Here is a 20,441-nt window from a genome sequence, read left to right as displayed (position 1 = left end):
CCACACTACCCATTCCATCCTTCCGTGAACTACAACAGTTCTCAGAGGATGAGTCTTGCATGTCTGATATTGCACAAAGTAAAGAAAGTGGGGCAGTGTGACTCATTTACAAACAACTTCACATAATGAACCTTCTGACCAGAATAAATTGAGTGATCTGATCAAGGACTTAAATCTATACAAGTAGTGTTTAGAATTGCTTGCCTCCAGATTACAGGAAAAGAAAGTAGTTTAGCCAGGGACAAGAATTACATTTTATCAAACGATAAAAATGGATTTGCTGTCATTCTTTACCGAACACAACAACTTAGTATTCTGCAATGACATCAGAAACCTTCTGAAGAAAATTGGTCTTTCAGAATGTAACCCAAGTGAGCAGCGTTTTTTCACTGACAGTTCAAAACATAGTTTGAAATGTGTTCTTTTAAATAACGGCAACTCTTCTGTTCCAATTGGTCACTCCACCAGGATGAAAGAAGAGTACAAGGTCATCTCTTTAGTCTCGGAAGAGATACAGTACCAAGAACATCAATGGGTGATTTGTGTAGACTTGAAGTTATGTTTGCTTCTTATATTTTTGGAATAGTACAGCCAAACATCAACATTGGGCAATAAAAGATTGACCTTCGAGGGAGTTTATGGTGGTTGGAGGACAAAATGTAATCAATGAATATTTGGTTGCATGAGATAAAATCATACTGTCACCACTACACACACACTGATGAAATAATCTGTAAAGTTTTTGAAGAAAGGTGCATTGAATACATAACACATAATTTACCTGGACTTACCATGTTGAAACTGAAAGCAGGCGTTTTCGATGGTCCACAGATCACACAACTTAAAACTTACACCCATCAATGAATGAAATAAAATCATATGTCTGTTCTTCATTTGTTTATGTTGTGAAAAACTTTCTTGGCAACAAGAAGGCAGACAACTACACACAATTAATAGAGGATATGCTCTATCAACAGGCTTGGCAGTAACATGAGTGTTAAACTCCATTATCTGCACAGTCACAGATCGGTTTCCAGAGAACCTTGGACTTGAGGGAAGAATAAGGTGAAAGGTATCGCCAGGACATAAAAAAATGGAAGCCAGATACCAAGGAAGATGGGATGCACACATTATGGCATTGTTGGAATCATATGCAGGATTTTCCTGGCACTTCCCACTCTAGGAAATCTTACAGAAGGAGCTTCTTGCATGTCGAATGATTGGGAAATTTGTATCATAAATCTATGCTTCTGTTATGAAATAAAAAGGTTTTAAATGATTCCTTCATACTTAAAATACATTAATTTAAACACTACATTAACATATCCTGATTATTTATGAACGAGGGCCATTTTATGAATAATGCACACTATTTTTTTTCTAATATGTTCATTGTATGTTAACGAGTGTCTATTTACATTCCTTCAGTGTAGTCTCCTGGCTTCTCAATAACCGTATCTCAATGTCTCAGAAGATTTGATGTGCCAGTTAGGTAACCACTGTTGTTCAGTCTGCAGATGAATGGGGAACATAGCAAACTCTTCCAGGGAGGTAAAACCTTGTACACGCATGGGCTCTTTCAACTTGTGGAAGAAATCAAAGTCTGGTGGACTCATGTCTGGACTGTATGTCTGGTGACTCAATACTTTCTACTCACAATTGCTCAGCAAATTGCTCACAACCTTCCTAAGGTGCGGGCATGCGAAATGAGTGACTCATCCCGAATAACCCAGGTCCTATCTTCTGTGCATTTTTCTGTGTAATTTATGAATCCAGACATGATAAAATGCTGCTATGACTAGTTTCACATGAAACTCTTATCAGTCATTATAATTTCTTGGTGATCATAGGCAAAGGCAATAATTTGCTTCACCCTTAGCTTGTGTTTGTTGAATTTCTTGGTTGTGGGGATGTTGGGAATGTCCACTGTTTGCTTATCACAAACTTCAAACAAAGAACTGAGTTTCTGTCGAGTGTTTGCCATGTAAACATTCAATTTTCTTTGGTCTTAAACCATCATAATACCCAAGGTGCCTGCAGATGCCTCTGCGAACACTCGTCACTTTCAATTGGCATTGACTACTGTCAGAAAAATGATTATATTTACTCGGGTTTGGACTCCAATGAAAATTTAACTACATATAAACGAGTTACATCAAAATTTAACTCATTCAATTCTGAATTAATCTATGCTGATTATTTTTTGTTTCAAGTATGTCTTCTATTGTTTATCGTCATGAGAAGAGAAAAGTGATTTTTTTTTAGTTTTGCAAATGATGGCCCTCTTTCAAATTCTATAAATAAGAAACGGGTTGTCTGATCGTAATGAAATGTTAGTACAGTGCTGGCAGAAATGTTTAAAATACAATTCTTAAAATATGTTTCTCTTTGGATTGGGTAACCCTACAAATGCAATATTGGTCTTGTTTGAAGCTCCCTGAAACAATTTTTAAAATTCATCATTGTCAATCACATTACAAAACTGATTCTACACAGCTTATTTTATTCTACAGGCTAAAGATGGATGTTGAACGTGGCAACACCACACACATCGATGTCCGTTGAACCTTTGAAAATCTGGGTAGTCACTGCGAGTCAGTGTGTATGGTGTTGACATGTTCCACATACATCTTTGCTCTCTTGAATAAAATCTGCATAAAATCGGTTTCGCAATGTGAATTAACAATGACAATAGATTTTAAAAACAGATTCAAAGAGCTTCAAAACAAGACCAATATTGTATTTTTAGGACTATCCAGTACTAAGAAAAAATTGTTTCACAGAATTTATAAGAATGATTATTTCACAATTTTTTAAGAAATGTGAAAATTAAGAATTGTATTTAAAGCCATTCTGACTGCACCATACTAAAATTTCATCACGTTTGATCAACTCTATTTATTTATTGAATGTCAAAAGGAGCGATCTTTTACAAAAACAAAAAGCAGCAGCTGTTTATATTTTGTTCTCATGATATAAAATAGAAGGCATATTAAAAAAATGGTTAGTATAAATTTACAAATAATTAATAAGCTAAATTTTTATGTAGGTTTACTGGTTAAATTTTAATTGGAGTCCAAACTCTAGTATCTAGAACTTTCAATCTGACAGCAAGGAAGTGATGAACACACAAGCTGTTTCCAGAAGCCTTCAACTGCAAGTGGCATAATGTTTACTCTGATTGTATAAACCATTCCGCAGTATTGCCAGTTTGTGCAATATTTATGATTTGACCCTTGTATTTTTTATAGGCGAGCAGAGTGAAAAGTGGTATGAGGAATATGTTCTGCATCTCAAAACCTAGAGCTGATAGTGGAAAACTGGTGCAATTTTTGGAATCAGCAGTACAAATATACCCAGAAACAGGTCTATCATTTGAGGCAGCAAAATGAGTGTTGGCCAGTGTAAGGTTTTAAATGTAGAGGGTAAATTTGCCAGTAGAGGTGTGAGAAGTGATGGCAATGGGGCAGGTTTTGGCATGTTGAATGCTTGTATTTTTGAATGGAGAGATATTGGTTGTGTGGTGAAGGAGGTGCTGTTGATGAAGATATTTTGGAGGTTGGAGTGTATTTGTTGGAAAACAGTGTCAGGAAAGATGTTTCTGGTTTAAGGATCCTTGTGAAGAATGGGAAGCAGGGAGCTTAGGGTGTGTCTCTCTTGTTGAGATGGGGGTGATATTGGGTGTGACAAGTACAGGGGAGTTGGTGGCAAGTTTCTTGGTGGGGGTGTATAATGCAGTTCCGGATATTTGATTGGTGATGAGGGTGGATGGCCAGGGCTTGGTGTAGGTGCAGGTTGTATTTCTGTCAGGAGGTATGTGAAGTGTTGTCCCCTGAAGGCCAGAAATAATGTGATTCCTTCCTTGGTGTGGAATGGGTGGGAGTTGGAGAAGTTTAGGTATTGTATGTGGTTCATGGGTTTGGCATGAATAGATGTCTTCAAATTACCTTTGACCTTTCTGAATGTGTACATCAAGGTATGAGATTTGGATGGTGCAGTGGGTTCAGGTGAACTTCGGGGAGCAAAAGTGGTTCAGTTGGTCCAGGAAAGTGGATATGGATGGTTCTCCATTTATCCACATCATGAAGATGTCTATAAAAAGGAAGCAGAGGAGGGGTTCTAGGGGTTGGGTCTGCAAGAACATATGTTAGAGTTTTCCCATGAACACGTAATCATGTTGGTCTTCAAATGGTAAAATTGTTGCATGTGAGGACAAGGTGGGATAGGTGGATCTGAAAGTTAGTTCTGGGGTTGTGGTGCTTTCAGTCTGCTGCTGAGGAACTACATGGAGCAGAGGCAGTGGTGGTGTGTTGGTGTAAAGGGAAGATGGTAGCAAGGATGGTGTCTGGGGGCAATGGAGGAAGGATGTTGAGTTACTGGAAGAAGTGGTTGATGCCACTAAGCTAGGAGGGCAGATTTCACTAGGGACTGGAGGTGGAAGTCCACAAAGGCTGAAATTCTTCTGGTGGGTGGACACGATGTATCTGCCAGCATTGCCAGGTTTGTGAATTTTGGGCAGTAAGTAAAGGTAGGTGAGTCAGGGTTGTGTAATTACGTGTAAAAAAAAAAGTTTCTACATGACACGTAATTTATGCATAAAATACATAAAAAACTAGAATCAAACATAAAAATTGTTTTGCAATGCTTGTTGTTAGGTATGACAGTTGGCAATGGTAGAAAACATTAAAAAAAAAGGTTTAAAATCTTTCCTTCCGAATTTGTTATGTGCTCTCATATTGGAATATCACAAATTGCCATATTCACATCATAATTTTCCTATAGGATGCAAGTGTACAATATGCATGAAAAAGGAATTTGCAGCTGTTACTAAAATTTTGAAATCAAATTCAAATAAATTGTTGTTATTCTCTATATCATAAATACAAGTACTAGTGCAAAACATATATATCAACAGGTTTCTCTATTTTCAAAAATATGTGGAAAAAAAAACAGTTCAATTTTTAATTATCTGTTAGTGAAGGTGAGGGCGTGAGATAGCTACATAAACAATCTTCAAAAAATAATGACTTTTGTGCTGAAATATGTAAGATTTGATTTGATTTGCTTTATTTTACTTCGCTAAAATAGCCTTCTACATCCAAAATGCATTCTTGAGTACATTAGACAGGTGTGTTGACAAAAGTTCCGATTGCTTAATTCCAAAATTATGAGACTGCAGAGGCATTTTTTACATATTTCAATTTATAATTATGTCTGTTAACACATACTTCACAGTGTTAGTGAACACTTACTTTGTATTTTCTGGAGTATGCTATATACTTTACGTGTGTGGGGTGCAAAGGGGTATTTGGTCTCTAAATGCTTTCATTGTTAGGTTAGGCAGGATACGTTTAGGGCTCTTAGAATTTAAATAACACCCTGAATGCTTTAACATGTTAACTGCAACATCACTCATAATGACCAAAACCAGTGATTCGAACGCTACATTTTAAAAGTAGCTTCGCTCCACCTACAGCTTCTCTTCCAAAATGTAGCTTCACTACAGCTACAGCTACATTTGCAAAAAACTAGTTCGCTATGCTACTTACTACTTCGATACTTTTTGCATTACTTCTGCATAAAAATCTTAAAACAACCACATGGATATTCTAAGAAGCCCCTAGTCTGATAGTTGTACTTACTGAAAAATAGATTCTCTTATTTCTTATCATGATTCCAGTCATTCGATAATTCTGATAGCAGTGTTACTTCAGTTACTTATTTTAGCTATAGTTTTTGAGAATAACGTAGCTATGTAAATGGCATATCAATTCAAATTTGATATGTGAGTATTGCAATTACGGTGTTATCCAAATTAATTACAACTAGAGTTCAAATCACCAACCCTGAGGAAGGATGTTTGTTCTGTAAACAAAACCATGTGCATGCAAAAAGCATTGCAAACTCATAGAAGTAAAATAATCCACATGAAAATCCAGCCTTGTTACAGGATTCATTACGTAAGGTAAAACAATGGCCAATTTGTAGTATGGGATACAATTGACGTCTCACTTTAAACCCAATGCTCTTTCTTTTGTACTTATTGCTTCACCTTTAAGGTTAACTCTTTGCACCAGTAATCATTTCCCATAAATTTGGCTTCTTTCTTGCAAGCAAATTGAATATATTTTACTTCCATTTTTTTTAGACAAAATGATATAACATGGTAATGTATATTTCTAAGGTTTGATATAGATAGGTGTGTATTTGAAATTTGTTTTTAGATGTTATGTAAATTGTATCTTATGTAAATAAAATATATAATGGGTATAAACAGCCTTATGCAATGCTGTAAGTCCAGTAAGTATATTGATGATGATGATCAAAACAAGACAAAGAAAGTTCGTAAATTTATTGCAGTTGGAAACTTTGACACGCATCACATAACAATTTTTGTTCTGCAAATATAGTGCACTTCATAAAATAACTTGGTGACATGGCAAGGCAAGATAAGTGTGAACATTTTGTAGGAATATGCATTGTAACTTTCAATGAGCTTAAGAGATTTGTGTACATAATGATATTTTATAACATTGGTTATTTTCTAAAAATAATCATGTGAAGAGCAAGGAAGTAGTGCCACTTTCAACATGGTGATTTCTACGCTTGCAGGAAGGTCTCCGTGTTCTCTGAGCTTGTTTTCAAAGCACCAGCAAGAACAGCCTTTGAAAAGGGGCGAGAAACAGATTCTATTTAATATTTATGTAACGTTCTGTCAGTGGTATCCTGAGAAACCAGTAATCAGCTGACGCAGAGTGATACATCGAATCAGTGAGACGGCTTGTTTACAGAAGGTCTCAGGGTTGGTGATTTACATTACAGGGTCATTCCATGTAAAACAATCCAAAGGTGGTTGCATGACAATTTTAGAAAAAAATCATTTTTAGTACATACATTTGTACATGTGTCTAGATATCAAAACCAATGTTCAAAGAAAAAAATATTGTTTTTAGTTCTACTGGGGCAGCCATTTTTCCAACATTGCGCATGGCTTTCTTTGCTAAATCAGCACTTTTCAGAAACCTCAATATCTCAAAAACCATTAGAGCTAGAGACTTGAAACAAAATTCATTTTGTATCCAATGAAGTATACTTTCTAAGATATTCAAGTATGTTTTGCTTAAAATTGCATTGTAAGTACGAAAATTATGGTGGAAATTGTAGTAACGGTATTTAAAAAATTGGATTTTTAAACCAGATTTTTTCAATGAAGGGGTTTAGTCTTAGGCTTGATTTTTCTTTTCCTGTGTAGACCTGCCTACAGGGTGTCTGTAAATAAAATATCAGTGCTTAGAAATTCAACCTTTTTTTACAGCATGGGTTCAAACATGGCCCTTCATTGAATTTTGAGTTTTCGGGGTTAAATATCTCAGATGGGTCCTCTTGAAAAATTCTGAATTTTGGCACAAAGGAATCCCTGCATGAACCTAACTCACAGTAAAAATCTCAACTTTTAGATTCAACTCGTTTTGGTCAATATGAGGTAACGTATGTCACCTAATTTCTGACATTGCTAAGTAAGGTTAAACTACATTCCATACTTACAATAATGAAGTCTTTTCTTTCTCTTCTTTAAATTTGGGTTAAATGAAGCCTCAGAAAATATAGTAACATAAGGTTTTAATACTTGACTTAGCAGAAATTGAAATTACAAGGTATGACAATTGAACATCTGCGAAATCTCATTGCAAAAGGTTTGATTTATTAGGTACCAATGGTCAGTTGGTGTTGTCAGCTCCAGTTTCCTATTCATTCTCTTTGTTAAATCAGGCAGAATTCTTTGTTCTTTCATTAAGTTCCTAAGTAAATTATCAGAATTCTTGACCAAGTGGTAGCAATCAAACTGATGATTCTGACCTTTTCAACATTAGTTTTTGCTAATTTACATTTTTCTTCTTATAATTTGAATTGTATGATTGTACTAGCCATGCAAAGGATTATCACACTTGCCTTCCTTTTCTTCAGTTCTAATACTTTGTGAAAAACAACTTTCCAGTTTCCTTTCCACTCCTTGTATGATGTGAATAGTTTTTCGAGCAAGAGCACTTCATTGTTTTTCTGCAATCAGCCTCCTCAGTTTTGAAACAGGAGACACACCAAACACAGAACAGACTTCATGCATTTCCTTTAGTTTTTCTTGTGTTGGCACAATGACTTTCCATTCTGGCATTTAAGTGAGTCACTTTCTCCAGATATGAAAATTTTACTCCAACATGTCAGGCATATTGATTTAACTGGTATAAGGCATACCTGACACTTTTTTGCCTTACCATATGATGCAAATTGATTTTAAAAATTTCTTTACTTCACTTTTTCTTTAAGTGGTAGGCACAACATACTTTACCATATAAAAATCTATTTTCAATGGTATTTGCATATTGTCTCTAAGCCATCCACCTGTAGTCTTGACCTAAGAAGTGTTTTATCATTATCACTGAGTTCGTTAAGATTAATTAGGTCTTTGGGAACCTTACCAAAAGTGGATTTGTGACAGTCCTCTCCAGTTAAAAATTCTACAGAACACTCCATTTCCAGTCACAGAAAACGATCATTCACAAGTCACTACTCTCGGCACATTAGGCAAAGGAAGAATGACAGCAGAGATTGTCCAAGCACAGATCAGTTTCAGGCTTGCCTCACATCCTATCAAAACATGTCTCTGAATCTTCTGCTATGCATGACTCACATCTACTTCAATGAATGTCTTTTCTTGAGGAATATATATATATATATCTACCAGCTTTGACCCTCAAAATAAATAGCCCACTTTCAGTGGAGTGCCCAAGGAGGGGTTGGTTGCGGGTCATAATCCAATACCTTTAGCCTAGTATTCCATAAACAATTACGTCAAAGGCAGGATAATGTGGCAAAAACAGGGCTTTATTCTGAAAAAGTATATGGGTCATTCCATGCCATTTCAACAAGGTCATGACACCGACCAACTCAGATTTCAATGAAATTTGGTATACATCCTTCCATTATGGTTGAAGGAAAACCCCTACATTTTTTTTCACTCTGTCTCAAACGGTTCTTATTTTGCAGCACTTTGAAGTGTCATCAAATCAGTGTTGTCTGTCACTCTTGAGACTCCGACACAAGATACCCTTGCTTACATTTTATTTCTTTTCTCCTTAACCAATCATCAGATCCCTTTGAAATTTTACACAAAGTTCAATAAAATAATGTGGATTTTAGAAGAAAATACATCAGCACTCAAAAAATTTTACAAATTCCTATAAAAAGACTAATAATGGATTTGCAGCCTAATTTTTGTGGTAGGAAAACTAGGTTACGAAAATCTGAAATTTCAGCATGTGGGTATGATGGAACCAAAACAACTTTTGATGTTGTTATTCCTTGTAATGAAAATTTTAAGTTTCTTGGAAATTTCCTAAAATTTCAGGGTCAATCCGTACCAAATGGTCCAACACTGGTCGCTCGACCATTTTAAATTTTTTGATTTGTTTGTCGTTCTAACCGCTGTACAAGGGTAGTTCAAAATAGGCATTATTTTTCTAAAACTACACTTTGTTTTAAAATGGCGGCCATTTTTGTTTCATGACTTGCAACATTTTGGCCTATGCAGACAGTTGCGACATTTTATGTTCCACTTTTGACCCTAAATTTCAGCCATTTGCGTTAGATGTGGTGAAAAAAGATATGGAACATAAAATGTAGCCTGAAATGTAGTGAAAACAATGTTTTTTACTCCAGATTTCTATATTATTTCTTAGCTGAGTTATCATAATTTTCGCAACTGTTTGCATAGGCCAAAAATGTTGCAAGTCATGAAACAAAAATGGCCACCATTTTCAAGCAAAGTCTAGTTTTAGAAAAATAATGCCTGTTTTGAGCTACCCTTGTTCAGGGGTTAGAACGACAAACAAATAAAAAAAATTTAAAATTGGTCCAAGTTGGACCATTTGGTACAGATTGACCCTGAAATTTTAGGCAATTTCCAAGAAACGTAAAATTTTCATTAGAAGGAATAAAAAAACCAAAAAAAAATTTGTAGAGAAAGAGCATGTCTTTGCAATGATTTCCAACATCAAATGTTTTAGGTTCCATCATACCCACATGATGAAAATTCAGATTTTTGTAACCTAGTTTTCTCATCACAAAAAGTAGGCTGCAAATCCATTATTAGTCTTTTTATAGGCATTTGTAAAATTTTTTGAGTGCTAATGTACTTTTTCTGAAATCCTCATTATTTCATTGAACTTTGTGTAAAATTTCAAAGGGATCTGATGATTGGTTAAGGAGAAAAGAAATAAAATGTAAGCAAGGGTATCTTGTGTCGAGGGTCTCAAGAGTGACAGACAACACTGATTTGATGACATTTCAAAGTGCTCTAAAATGAAAACCGTTTGAGAGAGAGTGAACAAAAATAGGGGGTTTCTTTCAACCATAATGGAAGGGTGTATACCAAATTTCATCGAAATCGGAGTTGGTGGGTGTCAAAATCGTAGTTTTCTTTGCATTGATTTGATGTGGAATGACCAATATGTAACCCCCATGCCCTCCGTTTCGAAATTCCTAAGCATGCCACTGTCTATCTTAAGCTGCATATACTGCTACTTTAAAAAAATGTGGGGGGAAGCTCAGTTTTTTAGGTACCATCTGGTCATTGGTACCTAATAAGTCAAATTTTTTGCAATGAGATTTCGCAGATTTTCAATTATCATACCTTCTAATTTCAATTTCTGGTAAGTCAAGTATTAAAACCTTATGTTACTATATTTTTTGAGGCTTTATTTAAACCAAATTTAAAAAAGAGAAATAAAATACTTCATTATTAATTAAGTATGGAATGTAGTTTAACCTTACTTTGCAATGTCAGAAATTAGGTGATACACGTTACCTCATATTGATAAAAAACGAGTTGAATCTAAAAGTTGAGATTCTTGCTGTGAGTTAGGTTCATGCAGGGCTTCCTTTATGCCAAAATTCAGTATTTCTTAAAAGGACCCATCTGAGATATTTAACCCCGAAAACTGTCAAAATTCAATGAACGGTCATGTTTGAGCCCATGCTGTAAAAAAGGGTTGAATTTCTAAGCACTGATATTTTATATACTGTCACCCTGTAGGCAGGTGTACATATCAAAAAAATATAATGCCTTAGACTAGACCTCTTCATTGAAAATATCGGGTTTAAAAATCCAATTTTTTAACTATCGATACCACAATTTTTGTACTTACGATGCAACTTTAAGCAAAACATACTTATATCATAGACAGTATACTTCATTAGATACAAAATGAATTTTGTTTCAAGTCTCTAGCTCTAATGGTTTTTGAGATATTGAGGTTTCTGAAAAGTGCTGATTTAGCAAAGAAAGCCATGCGCCATGTTGGAAAAATGGCTGCCCCAGTAGAACTAAAAACAATACTATTTCTTTAACATTGGTTTTCATATCTATAAACATGTACAAACGTATGTACTAAAAATGAAACTTTTCTAAAATGGTCATGCAACCAATTATTTTAAAAATTGTTCATTTGGCATGGAATGACCATATATACACAAATACAATTTTGTAGGATTATTTATGTTTATGTATCAACATATTTTTCTTGCGAATAAATATTTCATTTTTAATAAACTAATATGAAAAATATATTTCATTGATTCTTTCAAGGATGATAATTGCTGTGAACATGCTAGATACCCAGTTTTCTGAATATAGGGGCTATCCACCGGAAGGAAGTGCCTTCGCGCGGATGCCATACTTGTAGCACAACAACTTCCAGTTCATTAGGTCACAACATGCCGCTAAAGGGAGCTGAGATTGTGTCATGTATGAAAGGAACGAATGAGTGTGTACAAGGAGGATGTAAACTACGATCACGGCTAAATAATCTTTCACGGATCTCTCTTCATCCATTTCCTCGAGATCTAGGCACCAAATTATTGCATTCAAGCTGTCAGGCGTGAAAATTGGAAGACTATTAGCAGGAGTAGACTGCGCAGTAATGACAACGGATGTGCAAAAACCCAAAAAGTCGGGACCTCAAAAAAAAAAAAAAATCCCATTCCGATCCAGACTTCGGAAAAAATGATAGTTTAAAAGTAGTTTATTCCCTACATTTTTTTTTTACTAAATGTCCGAAATTTATTGAAATTAGCAGTTTTTATTCCAGAAATGCAAAATAAATCATCACCCGAGGGTAAAATTTTGTGTATAATTAACATTTTTTTTTAGTGTCGGGTAATGTTGAATATTTTCTGCTCCTATAATCTCCCAATTTAGTCGGGAAATAACATTAATTTTCCCGTTTTGAACGTCAGGACTTTAAAAATACCCCGTCCTGTTTCCTTCCCTACCAAAAATTTTGCGTCCTGCACCCCTTGCACTCCATTAAAGGTAGAAGAGAAATCATTCAAATCTCGATTTTCTCTGTTTTAGTGATATGACCAAAAATATTACTTTTCCTTTCAAAAGATGATTGGTCATGGCCAGATAGGTTACACGTTAAGTTCTTGAAGTACACACGAACTGTATGAAATTTTTGTGTAACCAGATTTTTTTTGTGTGTGTAACCAGAGGAAATATTTTTTTGTGTAGCCAGAAAATTAAGTGCGGGTACTATTATTAATTTTCGTCTTTTGCAATGGAAATCTTTTCAACATTGATTGATAGAGTGCCTCCCCGATGGCGCAGTGGTAGGCTCGTCGCCTTGTAATCAAGTGGTTCCAGGTTCGATTCCCGGTGGAGGCATATATATGGTTCGGATCCCAATTTAAACTGTAGGTCCAGACCCGATTAGCCTTACTGTGCACAAAGTGGACTTAAAACACCAACTCAATCAATCAAATCAACATTGATGGAGAGGAGGTCCTAGGTTTGAACACCATGGTGAGGCAATGGTGTGTCATTGTGTTTGTCCCATCATTAATTTTTCCAGTTTATTATTCATCTTCATCGTCATGTTTAACACAAATAGCAGAAAATTGACTTAAAATAACAATGAGCGTTTTGTATTTCTGCGTTCAAACAAGAACGAAACCAGCAAGTGTGCATTATCGCATCCCTCTGACTCGTCCTGACTGAAGAAAGAAGAAAAGAAGCTCCTTTCTCCGTTTTTTATATGTTCGTACATCTCGCACTTTTTCACTTAAAACATAAATGTATGCATTTAAGCACTCTCGCTCTGTAGGAAAAATTACTTTCTATTTAATATGTAGGCTACAAATATCGCCAATGAAACGACGATCAGCAAATGGATCTCATCTTGGAATAATGCCGTATTACTTCCTAGTTGGTTATCCAATTGATATGCAAAGGCCTCTACTTTGCCCTGATATCTCTTATTCTCCTCGTCGTCAAGTGCTTTTATATGATCCATTTCATCCGGTTATACAAAACGAGAAGAAATGCCACAAGTACGTGCTTGAATTACCCAGCCGCCGTGAACCGGAAGTTGTTGTGCTACAGTTCGACAATCGATTGTGCCGTTTGATATGTTTTTGTTTACTCGTGGATAGCCCCTATAATTATGACTGATATCCATCATGGACATAACAATTCTTCAAAAATTTACATTTCCACTAAACAACAATTTTAAAACTACACCATAGAAACATTACCCCTGCCCATTCTCGCATTTCTGTCCATTCAATTTAAGGTAAAAAACCAGACATCCAAAGTTGCAAGACCAGCGACACCCTCAAAACCTAGTCCATCATGTTGATATATTACTGGTTCCTATCTGCTTTATCATCTGCTCCTCAAGTGCCCATTTTACTATGTCTATGGAGGGACAACATGTGGGGCAGTTTTATGATTTGTGCAGATTTAAATAATGAAATAATGGAAGAAAGAGCAATAACTGGAGGGTAATGATCATTTTTCTTATTAAACATTCGTGCTTCCTAAGTGGAAGATTAATGAAACTAGGTCTTGTACGTTTGCGTGTTTTTATTAAGCCATACCAAAAATATTTCTGTCACTGAGTACTTCTTAAAAATTTGGAATTTATCATATGCATCAAAATTAACTCTAACATGCTTTGCAAGAAGGTAAACAACATAAGAATGTGATTTTTATGAATTTTATCTTCTTGGCCCTTAAAAACCGAATATTAGTTGGGGGCGGGTTGCTCAAACTTTGTGGAAAGCTGGGGGTTACTTCTGGTAAAATGTCCCTATGTTTCATACTCAGCAGAGGCACATGGTGGTTCAGATCCAGTCTCAATTAGCTTATCTGTGCATAAAGTGGACTCAAAACAAAAACTAGGAAAGATGCCTAGTTGGAAGGATGGAATCCTCCTGCGCCTCCATTCCCCACACTGTTCATCATCATTCACTATTCTCACAATTAGCCAAAAGTGGCACAAAGCGACTGTAGATAAGAGAATTACTAAATAAACCATTCACCCTTATTGTCTTGATTAGCAACAGTTACAGAAAATTGACGTAAAAGTAGGCAAAAAACAAATTTGGAAGCTGTATATTAACTAAAGAAAATTATCATTTTTGCAGGATAGTCAATAACTCGTATGTGCTTTTTACAATCTCATAAAATATATAGAGGAAACCGATGTGTAAACCCGAGCATATTGAAATTTTGAAATGTGAACAAATATTATGACGAAAATAATTGTAATTTTAGAAAGTATATGTATATCATAAATTTCTTGCTGGTGAGATCCTATATACTGACAATAATCAATGATGTTAATATACTGAGCCATTGATTGCTTTCTCATTGTAGTGGAAAATTAATCACTCGTTTTCACACTGCAAAATTTTTTATTTCATTTATTTTATTTTACTTCGCATTTTGTGCGACTTGGCTAATTTGCGAAGATGGGGACAAGTAATGAAATGAAGAAATTGATGAATGGACATTCACAAACAACCATGCCCAAGCGGGATTCAAACCCGGGACCCTTGGCATCGCAGCACGATGTGATAACCACTCAGCCACAGGGTCAGGCGCACTGCAAGTTGTGTTTTACACAGTAATTAAGGACATTTTGCTCCCTTGCACCATAGATATCCACAGGATTTGTTTTGGAGGTGGTGAACACTAGCATTTATTTCAGGGGTCTCTGAAACGAGGCATGTCTCTCACCAAAATAGTGATGCAGCTCAATAAAATGAAGCTGTTAGCTGGAATATATTCATATATGTCGGTTAGTTATCTGGATATTATAATTTTTCAGATCCTAATGAAATAAAAATTCCGTGGATAACTACAATCTGTGATATCAAGATATTTATACTCTAGATTATCCTATTTTCCACGTAATAGACTTTGTCTTTATGAACCTCCAGCAAAAGTTTTTTTTTTTTTGGTTCACTGTTGCCACATTCAAAATTTACCTCAAAATGATGAGAAGAAATGTAACTGTAGAGAATTTTTCGCTAGAACTACAGAAATTTTGTAGAATTTGCTACAGCTACAATTTTCAAAATGTAGCGCTGATTCAAGAAGCATGCTACTTCCGACATCTGGCCAAAATGGCGCACATACAAATCACGTCATATTGGTCATTACAACCACATGTTGCTTCACTTTGTTGTTCCTAGGGTGCCCTTGGTCTTGAGTATAACAATGCTGTGCATAAGGCATGACCGACAAGGTGTGGGAGTCAAGTGCTGTTTTTTACATGATAAAAAGCAAAATTTTCGAATTTGTGAAACAATAAACCCTTTGGCGCAGGAGGTAAAATTGGTGAAATCACCCCAGCAGAGAACTTGCTAAACAACTGATCACGTAATATCTGGTCTCGAGCACAGAATCCTATTCGACCATTGCATACAAATCCACGAAAACCAGTGTCCCGGTACCGGTTCAGATTGTTTTATGATTTCTCCTAGCACAAAGACTAATTATCGTAGAATTTTGGAAATCATTGTCACACGAAATTTGAACTCTCCCAAATTACCTTACGCACTGCACTTCTCATGGACAAGATATTCCCTGTCGACAAGTGACAGTCAGTAAATATTCTAGAAGTGTGGGAATGACTGTAGAAGTAAATCGGAACCTTAGTAGAATGCATTTAGGGACTTTATTTTAATGCTAAGGGAACCAAACCTAACAAGATAACCTAACCACAAAAGCATACATTGAACAAAACCTTAAGTAATCGCTAAAACTCCGCAGGGTACACTTTACTATACCGGAGACACCTATCAATGATTTATTTCGCAATTTTTTACATTGCTTAGGTACTATTCTGCATTGCGGAACATTTCTCTAGGTAAAATAATGAATTTCTAACGAAAATAATGTCTACTTCGGTACTACTTTACTATACCTGAGACACCTTGAAATGAGATTCCTTTCGCACTTTTTTACATTGCTAACGTACTATTCTGCATTCCGGAACACTTATTTAGGTGAAATAATGGAATTCGTAACGATAATAATTTATATTTCTTACATTTACGAGTACTTACTGTTCTTGTTTATTTCCACACACAACATGGTGGTAGCTTACCATTGATCGCAATAGCGCGTCGGAAATAATTTTTAAAAAATTAATAACACTTTAGGAATTTTAAATTGACTTTTTTACTTACTTACGGGAACGAGGTATGCCTACTAGGTTAGGTTAGGCCTGTTAGGTTAGGTTCCATTAGCACTCCTTTCGTTCAATTTAGCATATACGGACAACATCGGCTTGTAGCAGCAGCAATATCGCATATTGTGCTCTCGTAAAAAGCAAATGGCGGGAGCAGAAATAGCACGTTGGAGAGAGATTTTCGTATAAAACCACATGGATTCGCATTAAAATGGACCAAAACTACATTCCGGAACATCAACAACACTCCAGAAAATGAATTCCGTAAGTACTTTCTCCTGTAAATTTGAAGGAATCCGTCTCAGGTATAGTAAAGTGTTACCTCTACTTCTTACATTAGCGAGAACTTACTGTTGTTCCTTATTTCCCACAAACCACACACGGGTAGCCCCAAAAACCATTGACGTTAGCCCAAAAATTCACGATAGCCCCACGAACCATCATGGGGGCGAGGTATGCCTACTAGGTCAGGTTAGGCCTGTTAGGTTACGTTCCATTAGCACTCCTTTCTTTCAATTTAGCATATAAGGACAATACGAGAGCGTATTGTGCTCTCGTGAGAAAGCAAATGGCAGCAGCAGCAATAGCGCGTCGGAAATAGATTTTCGTAGAAAACCACATGCATTCGCATTAAAATGGATCAAAACTACATTCCCGAATATCAACAACGCTACAGAAAATGATTTGCGTAAGTACTTTCGGTAACAGTAGTATAAGCCAGAGACACATTAAACTCGGTTGTTTTCAAATAAAAATCATTGCTACTTACCTCATATGCATAGCGGAAAAACACGTTACTTTTAACATTATAATCATTTATTGGTCGTTGCTAATTCGGTGGGCAAATTTTGAGTCACGTTGTCTATCGTCAGCTGATGTGCAGTGTTTCCAAACTTATGAACCGTTAAATGGCGCACACACTATTCACAAAAGGTTTTTAAGCGAAAATTGAGGCTAGACTCTACTTTACGTCCTTATATGCATGGTGATTGCTTCTTTGCGTTCGTGGTACGTGTACCTTTTTCTTTTTACACTTTCTGTTCACGATAGCCCCACTATCCATTCACGGGGTCGAGGTATGCCTACGAGGTTAGGTTAGGCCTGTTAGGTTAGGTTCCATTAGCACTCATTTCACCCCTAAACATCTAAAAAATACCTCAGTACGTTCAATTGCGCATATCCGGACAACATCGGTTTTTCTCGATTTACTCCTTCAGGAAATTTTTGCTCGCTTTGGGATTTACGTTGTTGAATTCCTTATAAAATAAGCTTTCCAACGATATATGACACGTATTCCTTAGGAAAAGGACGTAAACTAGAGTCTTACCTTTTATTGGAAAAAAAAACAGCTCACACGTCATCTTGTCTTCCGCGTGGTTGCTACACTGTGAGGCGGTTACATAACCAAACGCACCGAACATTTGATTCACGTAGTCAACGGTAATGACGGCACGAGCTATCGCACAACGGAGATGCATGATTGACGAAAAATACTTTAGGTAACATTATCGTATGGGTAAAACGGATTCCTTCAAATTTCCTTCAAATTTACAGGAGAAAGTACTTACGGAAATCATTTTCTTGAGCGTTTTGGAAGTTCCTGAATGTAGATTTGATCCATTTTAATGTGAATGCGTGTTGTTTTCTGCGAAAATCTCTGTCCGACACGCTGTTTCTGCTCACGCCATTTGCTTTTTGCATGAGAGTGCAATGTTCCGTGTGTTAAGACGATGCAACCCCGTAGCCAGTGTTTCAGCCTCGCCGTGTTTTCACTAGAACCACCTGTCGAGTTCGGAACAAGCCATTTTTCCCGAATGGGTGTCACTTATCGCACAACATTGTGTTCCGACGTCACAGGAGAGAGCTGTTTTTACAATTTTTCTTTGTATTTATGCTAATGGAACCTAACCTAACAGGCCTAACCTAACCACGTAGGCATTCCTCGTCTGATGTCAATATTCAAGGTTGCAAGGAAGAGAATTAACGAATTACGAAAGAAAGGTGGTTCCGACCCAAATGGGTGTCACTTATCGCACAACACTGTAGCAACATTGTGTTCTGACGTAACAGGGAAGATCTTTTTCATGTTAGGCAATACAAGCTAACGCGTCTCTTAGCGAAAATAATACTTTTTCTTTGTATCTATGCTAATGGAACCTAACCCAACAGGCCTAACCTAACCACGTAGGCATTCCTCGTCTGACGTCAATATTCAAGGTTGCAAGATGGTCGTGCGTAAAGGAAGAGCATTAACCAATTTCGAAAGAAAGATGGTTCCGACCCGAATAGGTGTCACTTATCGCACAACACTCTAGCAACATTGTGTTCTGACGTCACAGGAGAGACCTTTTTCATCTTAGGCAATACAAAGGTAACGCGTCTCTTAGCGAAAATATTATTTTTTCTTTGTATGTATGCTAATGGAACCTAACCTAACAGGCCTAACCTAACCACGTAGGCATTCCTCGTCTGACGTCAATATTCAAGGTTGCAAGAGAGTTGTGCGTAAAGGAAGACCATTAACGAATTGCGAAAAAAAGATGGTTCCGATCCGAATTGCGAAAGAAAGATGGTTCCGAATTGCTGTGTATGGACAATGAACGTGGTAAATCGAAAGGTTATTTTACAAGTTCTACACGTAAATGCGACGTATTAGCATAATTTCAAATAGGGGCACGAAAGTAGATATTTTCCGGTGAACGAGGTTGCACCACTGCATAAACCGACAAAACACTCTCAGAACGCCCCCTAAACCAGTATGCTATCACGGCCATAATGTGTTACAGATTCGAAACAACAAGTAACAGTAAGTACTCGTAAATAGAGAAAATAAACATTATCTTAGTTAGAAATGCATTATTTCGCCTTAAGGAATGTTCCGCAACCCATTAGCAATGTAAAGAAGTCCGAAATATATGATTCGTAGGTGTTTCACCCATACGATAATAGTACCATACCTTATTTACAGGCAAAATACGTAGCACGATTCTAAAAAAATAATATCTCCGGCTTTAGAAAGTCCTCAGGAACACAATTCCGTAAGTACTTTCTCGTCTTTTCTCCTGTAAATTTTAAGAAATCCGTATCCGACTTATACTACTGTTACCGTACTTTCCCCTGTACATTTGAAGAAATCCGTCTCCGGTATAGTAAAGTGTTACCCTCCGCAGTATGTGTTAACAGACGTACATCGAAAACGAACCATATAAAAATTGCATTCGTAGCATGATGAAATCGCAATAAAACAAAACGAACTTAGGCCTTACTCTATTCTGGAAGACATGCTAATATTACTTACAATTGGTGGCACTTAAGTATATTTCGTCGAATATCTTTTTAGTATTTCCTCTTCATATGCTTCCATTTCTAAACCTGCCTTCCTCAGCGCCTCCATAATGTTCAGTAATTTCCCCTACTTTGTGAGTGTTACTTTGTTGATCATTTTCACGCGCAGATCAAGATGAATGCACTTCCGCAAGCAGTTCCCACAGATTATTACTACGTAAAGATGTTTAAGTCCGTGTTAAGAACGGTTGATAAAACAAATGGCTGGCGCACTGTAGGGTTGTTTCATCGCAGCCACAGATGGCAGCACCATCGTAGACAAAAGATGAACGATTTGCTCACAACTGGCCAAGGTTGACAAAACACTATCACTTTGCGTGCGTGACTATTCCTTACCCCCCCCCCCCCCTAGTTGCGTTTAAGTATTTTACGTGTATAATAAATGCTATTTGTTAATCATAAATTTAATGGTCATTTTTTTTAAAAAAAAAAAGAAAACTACATGCTAAGCAATGGCATAGTAACTCTTTTAAGCATAAAAGCTATTCATAACAGAATAAAAGTACAAACAATTCTTTGAGAACCCAAATTTCTTCATAACCTTAAGCGGGAACTGGA

At 36.4% G+C, this 20,441-nt stretch overlaps 1 protein-coding gene across 3 annotated transcripts in view; it reads right to left on the bottom strand.

Annotated features, from left to right (window-relative positions):
* Positions 1 to 20,075, bottom strand: part of LOC145981357 (uncharacterized) — a 34,913-nt gene extending 14,838 nt beyond the window's left edge. For all 3 annotated transcript variants that reach the window (XM_083114587.1, XM_083114588.1, XM_083114589.1), the window contains exon 1: positions 19,837 to 20,075. The gene's annotated coding sequence lies outside the window, so the exon portion shown is untranslated. The remainder of the gene's footprint in view (positions 1 to 19,836) is intronic.
* Between the last annotated feature and the right edge of the window lie 366 nt (positions 20,076 to 20,441).

Source organism: Lepisma saccharinum, chromosome 29 (genome assembly GCF_977018435.1).
Source record: "Lepisma saccharinum chromosome 29, izLepSacc3.1, whole genome shotgun sequence".
Taxonomy (NCBI): Eukaryota; Metazoa; Arthropoda; class Insecta; order Zygentoma; family Lepismatidae; genus Lepisma; species Lepisma saccharinum.
This window is presented reverse-complemented; position numbering and strand designations above follow the sequence as displayed.